The 11193-nt window shown below is 60.7% G+C and overlaps 1 protein-coding gene across 1 annotated transcript in view; it reads right to left on the bottom strand.

The window, feature by feature from the left end:
* NAV1 (neuron navigator 1) overlaps positions 1-10791 on the bottom strand; it is a 73971-nt gene extending 63180 nt beyond the window's left edge. The window contains exon 1 of the mRNA XM_077789046.1: positions 10770-10791. The gene's annotated coding sequence lies outside the window, so the exon portion shown is untranslated. The remainder of the gene's footprint in view (positions 1-10769) is intronic.
* Positions 10792-11193: the final 402 nt, after the last annotated feature.

Below are 11193 nucleotides of genomic sequence, written 5' to 3' on the forward strand. Positions count from 1 at the left end.
CCCCATGCCATTGCAGGGACAGCTTCCACTATCCCAGGTTGTTCCAAGCCCTGTCCAACCTGGCCTTGGATACTTCCAAGGGTAAGGGAACCTTTCTTCCCATAGGTGCAAGGAGGATGAAAGCATCAGTTCCAAGTCACTCATTTCACCCCAAGATCCCTCACTCAAACACTTCCAGTCCCAGCAGCTGGTTCTGGTGGGTTTTCTCCTAACGCAGAGAGAGACCATCTGCCCCTCACTCCATAAAATCTGTCCCAAGTTCATCCTCAACCAACTCAGAGGCAAAATCTTCATCTAGATTTATGCTATTTATGCTAGATTTATTTATGCTCAGTGCACTCACTGAGCACCACCAGCATGCTGCACTTCTCCAGCCCTGCCTGCTCCCTGTGGGGCATGTGGCATCGGAGCTGTAACCAGGTTTTGTACCTTTTTTTTCCACTCTGGATTTCTCTCTTGTGGACACAACTTCCATTTCTCCCCCTCTGAGCCCACCGGCGATGCCACAGCTGCAGCAGAAGCCAAAGCTGCCACACTGGCCACAAGAAAATCAATCCTTTTCTTGTGCTCACAGGGTTGAGGCTTTTCAGGAGATGCCAATGCCTGCTGGGAGCCAGACTCGGAGCAGTCTTTTTCCCACCACACACACCTCAGGTGCCTCCAAGGATTCCACTGTGCCTGGCTCAGCACTATTGACCCCTCCCCAGGCTTCACCCTGCTCTAGAGATGCCATGGGCTTCTGGGGGATGGCTGAGGGATGATGTGGATGGGGCCCTGTGACACCAGCTGGACCCAGCCTGTGACACCAGCTGGACCCTCATGCTGGGGTCCAACATGCAGGGATGCCATCAAAGGGATAAACCAAAGCAGCTCCTGTCAAATCTCTGTTCCCCCAGCAGCTCCAGGAGGAGCCACTCATTTGCCTAGAAGCCCCCTTCACATCCAGCATCAGCCACCACAAACTAAAACCATTCCTGGGAAAGGTTCAGCCCATCCTTGTTCCCAAATAATTCTTTCTTTGCCTCCAGACTGATTTTTCCCTACCCAGGACTGAGTGTCCCTGGCACGTGCCCCATGTGTGATGATGGCAGTGGAGCGGGCAGGCGCCCCATCGTGCTGTGTCACGCTGTGTCACGCTGTGTCACGCTGTGTCACGCTGTGTCACGCTGGCATCCTGCTGCCTCTGCCTGGCTAAAGCAGGTCATGGCTTGACCCAGATAGACCAAGCAGCTCCTTTGCAATTAGCTCAAAAAGGAAACAACTTTCTCCTTCAGCCCAAGAACAGCTCTCAGGAACAGGCTGCTGCTCCCCCTCTGGGTAACATGAGCCCTGGAAACTTGCATCTGATTTAATTTGGGGACTTCCAGCTGCTGGGTGAGTTTTTTGGCCCCATCACTCCCCTGGGTACCAGTTTGGGATCACTGTGTCCCGTGGCAGTGGAAAGCAGCAGGTACACACGGGATGTTCCAGCACAAGGGGATATTCTGGAGCAGCCATAGCACTGCTGTGGGCAGCAGAGCCACGCCTGAGCATCAGGGTGGAGCCTTCTGGGCAGCCTTCTGAGGTGTTCATCTCCAGCCAAGCAGAGGATACTCATTCCAGGTGCCTCCAGAGCTCAGGTCTGGAGGTGAACTTCAGTTTTTAATCCCAGAGGTGAGGTGGGATTTGATCCCTTCACACAATGCTATACACAGAATTATGAGTGTTCACATTGAAGGAAAAGCCTTGGCTGAGCTGTGTCCTTCATCCCAGGAGAGACACAAGCCAGCACATCCCTGAAGGCACCTCCTTCAAAGAGGCATCTGTTGTGCCTGGAGCTTGAACTACTTCCTCAGCCTCGTGTCCAAATCCATCTCACACGTGTGATTTTAGCAGCCAGAAATGAACAGGGACCTGGGCTCCTTTCATGTCCCCATTTCCATGACCTAGAGGGGTCACTGGAGCATTCCCAGCACCGAAGCAGATCTGCTTTGCAGCCATCCATCACCTGAGCCAAGCTGGGAACAGTCTCCAGCCCTGAGGGGGCTACAATGAGTGGCTGAAGCTCCTGGCTCCACCACTGTGCTTTGGAGGGGCCCAGTCACGGGGCTCCCATGTTTCCAAGAGAAACAGAGTGGCTCTGCAAGCATTTTGCTCTTTATTTTGTAGCATTATTGGGGTGACTTTTATAAGCGAGATAAAATTTGTTTCTCTCTGATCACAGCTTAGATCCCTGTCAGGGATGACATGCTGTCCCTTGTCCCAGGATAAATGTGGCAGGAGTCTGCGCATGGACACTGAGTGATGGAAAATGTGTTCAACCCTTCAGCCTCTGCTGGCATCTTGCTGCTCTGTGCCTATTTCCCCACCCTGACGCAGCCTCTGGAAGGGGTAAGAGAGTTGAAACCAGGCTGATAAATAGGAAAAAAGAAGGATGGATCCTTCCCTGGGTGTGCTGGGATGCAGAACATCTCTGTAAATTGGGTATCATCCTTGAGACACCCTTGGGACTGGCAGCACGGGAACACCAGGGGCTGCAGCACTGTGCCAGCTGTCCCCACAGAGATGCTCAGGGGCTGCAAAGCACCCTTCCTTTCTATGGGAGAGGGTGGAGGGGGCAGCCCAGGGATGAACCCCAGGGTGTGAGAGGCCTGAGGGCCTGAGCCCCTGCCAAGGGACAGGTCCTGGTGCTGTGAAACAGCTGCTGCCAAAGGCTGCTCCCTGCAGCCCTGTACAGCATCCAGCCTTGAGCTGCCACCAGGGATGGCCATGCTCCAGCACAGCCTTCTCCCTGGCACGCTCGGGAAGGGCGACAAAAAAGGCTCCTTGTGACACAAAGAACATAAAACTTTCCAAAGAGAAACAGAGAGAGCCGGGGCAGAAAGGGGCATTCAGAGGAGAACAAGCTGCCAATTCAGGCGCCAGGCCCAGCCCTCCAGCCCCCGTGCCCTGGCCAGGACCTGGCCTGCCCACCAGCCAGTGTCATCACCTGGAACATTGCCACCACCCGCATTGCCAGGGCACCAGGCTGGGACCTTCCCCAGGGATATCTCACTGCTCCCCTCTCCCGCCCCTCTGGAGATGTCGGGCTGGGTGCAGGCAGGCGCTGCTCCTCGGTGCAGGCAGTGGATGGACAGGCGGGTAGAAGTGGAGGGCAGCCAGACCCAGCTCTGCCTGTCCTGGATGTCTGCTCCCCCCAGCACCATGCTGGGAGCTCTCAGAGCTGCTGGGAGATGGGCAGGGGCAGGCACTGAAGAACAGAAATCAGCTGTTGTCCAAGAAGGGATTATAGAGAAATCACAGAATTTTCTGGTTGGAAAAATCCTCCAAGATCATCAAGTCCAACTGCTAACCCAGCACTGCCATACCCATCACTAAACCATGTCCCCAGGTGCCACATCCACACGTTTTTGCAACACTTTCAGAGATGCCCAGCCCGTGGCCACAGCACTAATCCCTGCCTTAGCTCCTCCGCAGCAATCCCATTAGCCACTTAACCCACTTCAATAAAACCGGCTCTGAGCAAAGCTGAGCTCTGGGCTGCAGCTGCGGAAGCGGCCGCTGTCAGCGACCCGCGGGTACGGCCAGGAGACCGAGCTCTGCTCGGACTGAGCTGTGCCCGGCACAAATTCTGCTGCGGGATGAGGCTGCGTGGTGCGGGGCTGGGACAGAGCCTGGGAGCAGCGGGGCTCCGTGCAAGGGCTGTGTGAGGATCTGGGGGAGGGCCGGCGTGAGCGGCTGGGCAAGGGGCGTCGATGCCCAAGGCTTCTCCCGGGGGTATCCCGGCCACACGGTGCCCCTGCGTGCCCCCCCAGCCCGTGCCCACCCCGGTCTCTCACAGCCCTGTTTCCTCACGTCCTAGGCCGGAGCCTCGGGGGCCGGGGCAGGCTTGTCCCCTCCGCCAGGCAGCACCCCCGGGTGGGTGTGGGCAGTGCCCGGCAGGGGCGGGGGGCAGCGGGATCGTCCCCGGGTCCCGGCGCTGCGGCCGTTCAGGAGACGCCGGTGCTGGACAGCTCCACCTGCGGCACCGCCCCCCCGGTACCGCCCCCGGGCCGGTGTCACCCCCCGGCCCGACCGGTGTCACCTCCACCCGCTACCGCATCTCGAGCCGGTGTCACCCTCCCCTCCGCCGGGTACCACCGCCTGAGCAGATGTCACCCTTTCCCCCCCGAACCGGGTCACTCTCCTCGGTCCGGTACCGCCCCCCCAGCCGGAGCAGCCCCCCAGGCCGCGCATAAGGTCCTCGAGCCCAGCTCCGTCCCCTTCCCACCGGGCCGGCAGTGCCCGCACCGCCTGTGGCCGGCGGGGCCTGTCCCCCTCGGCCCCAGCCGCCAGCCGGGGTCGGCAGAGGGAGTCCCGAGGGACCAGCCCAGCGCCGGAGGGCCCCGGAGGCTGCCTGTCTGGGACAGAGCCATCTGTGCCGTGCCTGGTGCCATCTGTCCCCCAGCAGCGCTGCCTGTTATGTCCCGGTGTGCACAACACCCATACGGAAAACGGTTGGGCTGTCCCTCCGTGGGGTGGCACCCCACAGAACCCTCTCCAGATGCCCCTGCAGGGAAGGGTCACCTGGGAAGGTTTGGGTTGTGCCTGAGGCTCTCCCACTCTCCTCGGCCTCCTGCTCTTCCCATATTTTATGGCAAGAAGAGCCATCAGCCATCGGTAGCCCTGTGGACATCTCACACAAGCCACCACTGGACGCCACAGAGCCTGGGCTCCCTCCGGCATCCAGCACTGTAGCCAAAATACATCTCCTACTGCACGTCCTGAAGGCTTCAAAACCTTCCCAACACCATCCCAAAACCTTCCCAGAATCTCAGTGCTGCCATGGGGCCAAGGATCTCCCTGTGCCAGATCAAGCCCTGGGCCAGGAGCTGTCCCACAGCTCTGGTGACATTCAGCTGAACGCTTGTCTGGGCCAAAACTCCATGGAAGCAGTTGCATCATTTATTTAGCCCTGTGTTCCTGCAGCATCACACACCTGGCCCTTTGCTCCTGAGAATTTTGAGCGAGACCAGATGTCATGGTGTCTGCCTTTGCCGCTGCTGTGCGGAAACGAACCCCCCCGCCCTCGACCCATGAAACCTGGAAGCCCCTGATGGATTTTGGCTTGGCTGCTGGGGTGGGGGGGAGAGGCAGCTGCACAACAGGGCTGCAAAACACATTAACTCAGCAGATGCTGTTGCCTTCGCAGGTACGTGAGTTCTGGGTGGTCGGGATGGTTGAGGGGGCAGCTGGGTTTGTCCCCCCATTCCCAGCACTGGCAATGCATCCCCAGCACCCCCAGTGCTCCCTGTGGAGACCCTCAATGTCTGTCTGCTCCTTTCAACACTTGGCTCCCTCATCACACAGCAGGCAGAGCAGAGTTATGGGGCATGCCAAAAAGGCTTTTTTTTTCCCCCTAAAGCAGGTTAAGGATTTAAAAATGCTTCTGGGAATGTGGGATAGTTATCACTAGGGACACAGCAACAGGGTGTGCCAGCCAAGTGGGAGATTAAGCCCCAAGAGCAGAGACACAGAGTTGAGGATATGCCATCATCACAGTCAAGTTCCAGATTGGGGTGGTTTTAGGTGCTGAACCTACTTTGGGTGAAGAACCGAGTGAATTAAAGTCAATCCACGGATTTGATTCCAAACTGAACCCCTCAATCCCTGCCCCAGTATAGGCCATTCCCATCACAAATGAACTAAACTGCCCTGTCTGGTCTTACCTGGCCAAGCGAGACAGGTCTCCCCTAATCCATCCTATGATAAACAAACAGCCTGGACTCTTCCGTGGGGTTTGCCCCGAGCCCCACACACCCACTGGCACCCAAAGGGGGTTTCCCTTGGGATAACCAGCTATTTGCAATGGAAAGCAAAAGCCACAGGGAGCCCTTAATGGGATGAGTGGATTTTCCAGTAAGCTGTAAATCCACAGTGGCTGCTGGCAAACACCTCCCTGCTCGCTCTGGAGGTGGGTGTGGGGTGTGGGTGTGGGTGTGTGTGGGGTGGGTGTGGGTGGGTGTGGGTAGGTATAGGTGGATGTGTGTGGGTGTGTTAGTGTGTGTGTGAGTATTGCAACAGTCACCACGCCAGAGGGATCCACATGCCCAGGGTTTATCAGAACAATTCCAAGTGTGTTCTGATGCCAACCCTCCAAGGGAGTTGAGTAGTGTCAGTTAGTTAATATATAAAGCTGGAAGAGGTTGGCAGGGGCTGGCAATGCCCTCCCTGGCCCCAATATCCCTCACCAGCCCAGCACAGGCAGCAGCTCTAGTTCCACGACCCTCTTACACCTAAAATTAAACCTCTTCCCTCCAAAGGAGGCGGCCAACAGAGCCATCATGAGGTCATCACATCTGAAGGTTGCCTGACTTTTCTAGAGGGGAGCCCAAGAATCCCTCAAACATCCCTTCGGTATCCCTCAATCATCCCTCTGGCATCCTGCCTGCCCGCAGCGAGCCGCCCGTGCGAGGATGGCTGCACTCCTGCCTTCCCTTCCCACCCCACACCGCACATCCCCTGCTAGGGCCGTCCCGGCAGGGAGCGAGGAAGAGCGGCAGGGCCCAGAGGGGCGAGGCGGGCAGGCGGGGAAGCAGGGCTGGAGGAGAAGCCGTGACTAACGCCCTGCCCCGCTCCCGGGGAGTTTCCGCTGCCGGAGGCGGCGCCGCCCGGCCGCGTCCGCGGTCTGAGGATGAGAACGGAGACCGAGCACAAACCCAGCTCCCCCAGCCTCCCCTCCGCTCCTCCACGGGAGCGGGGGATCCAGGGACTTCAGGCAAACAGGGGCAGGCGTCAACTCGAGCGCTGGCTCCCCCTCCAAACGCGCTCCCCGCGGCACAGCGCAGACCTTCGGAGCCCGATTCCCCGACTCCGGCGGGGAGAGGGTGCCAGGAGCCCCGCTGCCCCCGCCGGCCCGGGCACGGGGCTTGTCCCCGGCTGCTCCCTCCGCATGCGATGCCTTGGGGACTCCAATGCCCAGTGCCGGCAGGGTGGCAGCAGGGCAGGGGACAGAGCGGCTCCTGCTGATGAGCCCTCGTGGAAGGGAACTTGCAGGATGTGATCCCACAATGAAACTCATGGCAGCCCGGCACCGAGATGGGTGACCCGCATACCCTCATAAAAGTCCCGAGGGCAGCGATGGTGCCACAGGTGATTTGGGGCCGGGATGGGGCATTGGCCAGACAAGCTCGGAGAAGTGCAGGGGGACCAAGTCCCACAGCCAGAGACAGCCTCACCCCAGCTCCTACCCCACCACGACCCCCTGGGACAGAGCAGAGCTTCAAACCCTCCCTGAGCTGCTCATCCAGGACCTCCTCCCACCCTGGTTAATGAAAATCTTGCTGCCCCCAATTATTGTCACTTCCTGTGATGGTGGTCGTGGGTGCCACGTGTCAGGGGACCCTCCAGCCCTTCTCCCAACAAGTCTCCTGATCCAGGCACTCAATCCACAGCAGTGCCCAATGTCCACAGCACCACCCAGACCCTTCAGTACAACTCAGCAAAGCTCATTACAGGTCACTTGCTAATGAGCAAGACTCAGGCTGTGCCAGCAAATGCACCAGGGAAGCCACCAGAGCCTGCTGGGACAGGTTGGTGGCTGATCTGTCACCTGGAGCATTCAAAGAGTTCCCACAGGGGTTGGCAATGTGCCACCTGCCTGCAGCCTGTGCCTCAGTTTCCCCGTGCACTGCCACTAGCCTCATCACCACCAGTGCCATTGACTGCTCCCTGCAGAGCACTCCTGGGACTGGCACTCCTCTGGGTTTGGTTAGGGCTTGGGGACCAATCCTGCCCAGCCAGAACAGGCCAGGGACAAGAGGTGACTCTCCCTGGGGACACACAGGGCAGCGGGCAGGGTGTGGTCCCAGCTGCTCCCTCCCTGTCACTGCTGTTTTTCCCACAGCACAGGGCACAAAGGGCTGTGGGAGGACAGAGGGTGCTGTCCCTGTCCTGACTGCCACTAAAAGGATGCCCCAGACAGGTGAGGGGGGACTGTCACTCATCTGCCAGCAGCAAGGCGAAGGGAGAACCACAGGGTGGTGGGAACAAATGCTGAAGACTTTCATCCAATACTGATGTCCCAATCCCATACTGGTGTCCCCATTCCAGACTGATGTCCCAGCTCAGGCTGATGATCAGGCACTTTGATGGTGGTGGAGCATTCCAGACCTCCACAGGAGTGCATGCAGGCGAGGGGACATCCTGCTCGGTCAGTGAGCAGGAGTGGCTCTGCAAGGGTCATGGGCAAGCAGAGACACTTTCCTCCCACAGCGCCCACTCCAGCTCGACATGGATCCTGCTCCAGCCGGAAAGGAGGAACACGTCCCCAGGGTTCTCACCTGGTGGCTGCCCCGGCTGGTGGCACTGGGGACAGGACAGGGCACCCCAGGCTGGTGGCACTGTGTCCTCTCCCCACAGCGGTGCCAGCCTGCACCGAGGGCTCCTGCCACCAGCCCAGCCAGGGCCCAGGGGGCTGCAGTGGCCCCACTGAGGTCAGGGCTCCCACCAGCCACGGGATCAGTGGCTGCACCCCAAGATCCAGCCAGAGGGGGTCACCTGATCCCCCTGTCCGTGGCCCAGGCCCCACATCCCGCTCCAGGCCTGGGGCCCCGCTCCCATCCGCAGCCGGAAACACCTTTTTCCTGTGCGTGGGGCTGCATGGGGGGGTGAAGCAGGAAAAAACCTCGTGTCCTGGCAGGTTATTTACATCCTGCTGCCAGTGGGGCCAGCCTGATTCCCTCCACGTCCCCACATGCACTCCAAGCTCTGCTCCAGCCCTGTCAGCCTCATCCATATCCCCATCCTATTCCCATCCTCACTCCCATCTCATCCCATCCTATCCCTATCCCTATCCCCACTTCATCCCTGTCCTCATCCCAGGCCCAACAATCTCATCTCACCTCATCTCATCCCCACCCCTTCCCTATCCCCGTCCCTGTCCCCATTCTAATCTTATTTCCCATCCCAGTTCTCATCCCCATCTATTCTTCACCTCCATTCTTCTCCTCAATGCCAAACCCCTCCCAACACGCCAAGACTGGAGACCTTTACTAGGAGGAGGATCCCAAATCCTGCCTTGGGGATACCATTCTCCTCCCAGTGAGCATCAGAGCTCACCCAGTCCCACAGTCCCCATCCCAACCTGTCTCCTCTCTCCCTGGCCTCTAGAGCCAGCGCCCGTGCCGGGATGTGTGACATGTCCACGTCCCAGGAGTCTTCTGTCTCATCCAGTCCTAGGAAAATGCCGGGGGTAAGCGGAGGCAGGGGGCTGGCAGGGCTGGCAGTGAGCCGAGGCCAGGGCCAGGGCACTGCGGGGCATGTGCGGGCAGCCCCGCGGGAGCCCCGCGCCCCCGGCACCGGCACTTACTCAGCGCCGCCAAATGACTCAGCCGGGATCCGGCCGGGCCAGCCGGGATTTCCTGACTCAGCTCGCCCGGCTGTGAAACTGGGGGGGTCCAGCCCCTCCTTCCAACAACACAGACACCAACAACGCCGCTGCGGGGTGCAGGGAGCTCCCCCAACCCTGCCACCCCCTTGGGAGCACACGGACCCTCTCTGGCACCGGGGATAATGGCACGGCAGCTACGGCAAAGCCTCGGGGAACGCAGACGGCACCCCAAAAACCCATGGGCGAGCCCTGCCTGCGCGGGGTCTCGCCCGCTCTGGGCAGTCACGGGTATCCAGCAGGGCTGGCTGTGGGCCTGGCATCCCGGCACACCCAGACTCCCTGGCTCCCCTCCCAGTTGTTTTTTTCCTAGGTGAAATCCAGGAAAAGAGTCGTCCCGGCACTCGGCACTCGGCGGGTCTTCACCGCTTCCCTCGCACAGGGTGACGGCACCTCCGTGTCTCAAGGGACATGGCCCGAGATGAAGTCATCTCAAAGTTTTCCCTCTGTCCTGTACCATCCCGGTTTGGCTGCAACATTCCCAGCTCCCAGGAGTGTGGGGATGGCTCCTTCACCCCAGCTGGTGGAGGATCCCCATGGGAAGCACCCATGGATGCCTAGAGCCCAGAAGCACCTTCCCGTATCAAAAATGGGGGCAGACACCATGATCTGCCAGTACCGACCTGCTCTGCCTGTGGAAGGGCGATGTGGGACAGCAGGACACACATTTGTGACGGTCCCCGTGCTTCAGTGCCCCCCCGTCACCCTTTGCTGGCCATTTTGTGCTCCCCGGGACTGAACTGGGGAGGCACCACAGCATCTCCCTGCAATCCCCCTCTGCCAGGGACAGGAATTGGGGGTGTCCAGGGGACGCCGAAGGCACTGGGACACAGGAATTTGCCAGCCTGGTCACGCTGCAGCTCCCACTGCTGAAACAGGGGCTCTGCGGAGAGGTGGGGACATTGTGGGGCACAGGAGAGGGGACGCGGGGGCTGCCCCGAGTGTCGGGCTGTGCCAGCCCCTACAGCAGCTGCCTGTGCTCCCCGGTCCCTGCCAGCATCTCTCGTGTCACCGCTGTTCCCCGCAGCATGACCCCATCACCTCGGTCCTCAACAGGGTGCTCGCCATCATCTGCCGCCCTCACCGCGGCCAGCCAGTCTCCGATGGGATGTCCCCCGTCACCACCCGTTGTCCCCTCCGCCAACGCCGATTCCCGCAGGATGACCCAACTGGTGTGTCCCCGAGCGTCCCCGCCAGTCCCTGTCGGGGTGTTCCGTATCAGAGCCGGTCTCCACCGGGGTGTCCCTGCCTTCCAGGGCCACGCAGGATGTCCCCATCACCCCCGCTCCCACCGGCGTGTCTCCCGAGTCCCGCCGCTCCCCCGGGGAAGTGTCCCACGTCCCGACCCCGGTGCCCCGCTCACCGCTCGCTGCGCCCGGAGCCGCGGCCGGTGGCGGAGTGACAGCGCGGCCGGGCCGGCGGCCGGGGGAGGAGTCGCGCAGGCCCGTGCCCGGCCCCGCCGCTCCGGCCGGCGGCTGCCCGCCCGGCCTCCGGCCCCCGGTCGCCGGTGCCCCGAGCCCCGGCCCGGAGAGGCGGGTGCGGGGCCGCCCCTGCCCCGCTCGGTCCCTGGGGGCGGTCCCGCCCGGTCCCCGGTGCCGCTCCGCTGCCGAGACGCGGCACCTGGAACCGGCAACAGAGCCTGAGCCGGGGAAACCCCATGGACCCCCCAGTCCCCCCGGGAACATCCCCTCCGCGGATTTCTCATGGATCCCACATGGCTGCCCTGACCCCGTGGATTTCCCCGTGGATCCCTCTCGATATCCCTCCTCGGCTCTCCGCGGATGTCT

The sequence above is a fragment of the Lonchura striata genome, chromosome 30 (assembly GCF_046129695.1).
Source record: "Lonchura striata isolate bLonStr1 chromosome 30, bLonStr1.mat, whole genome shotgun sequence".
In the NCBI taxonomy this organism is placed as follows: domain Eukaryota; kingdom Metazoa; phylum Chordata; class Aves; order Passeriformes; family Estrildidae; genus Lonchura; species Lonchura striata.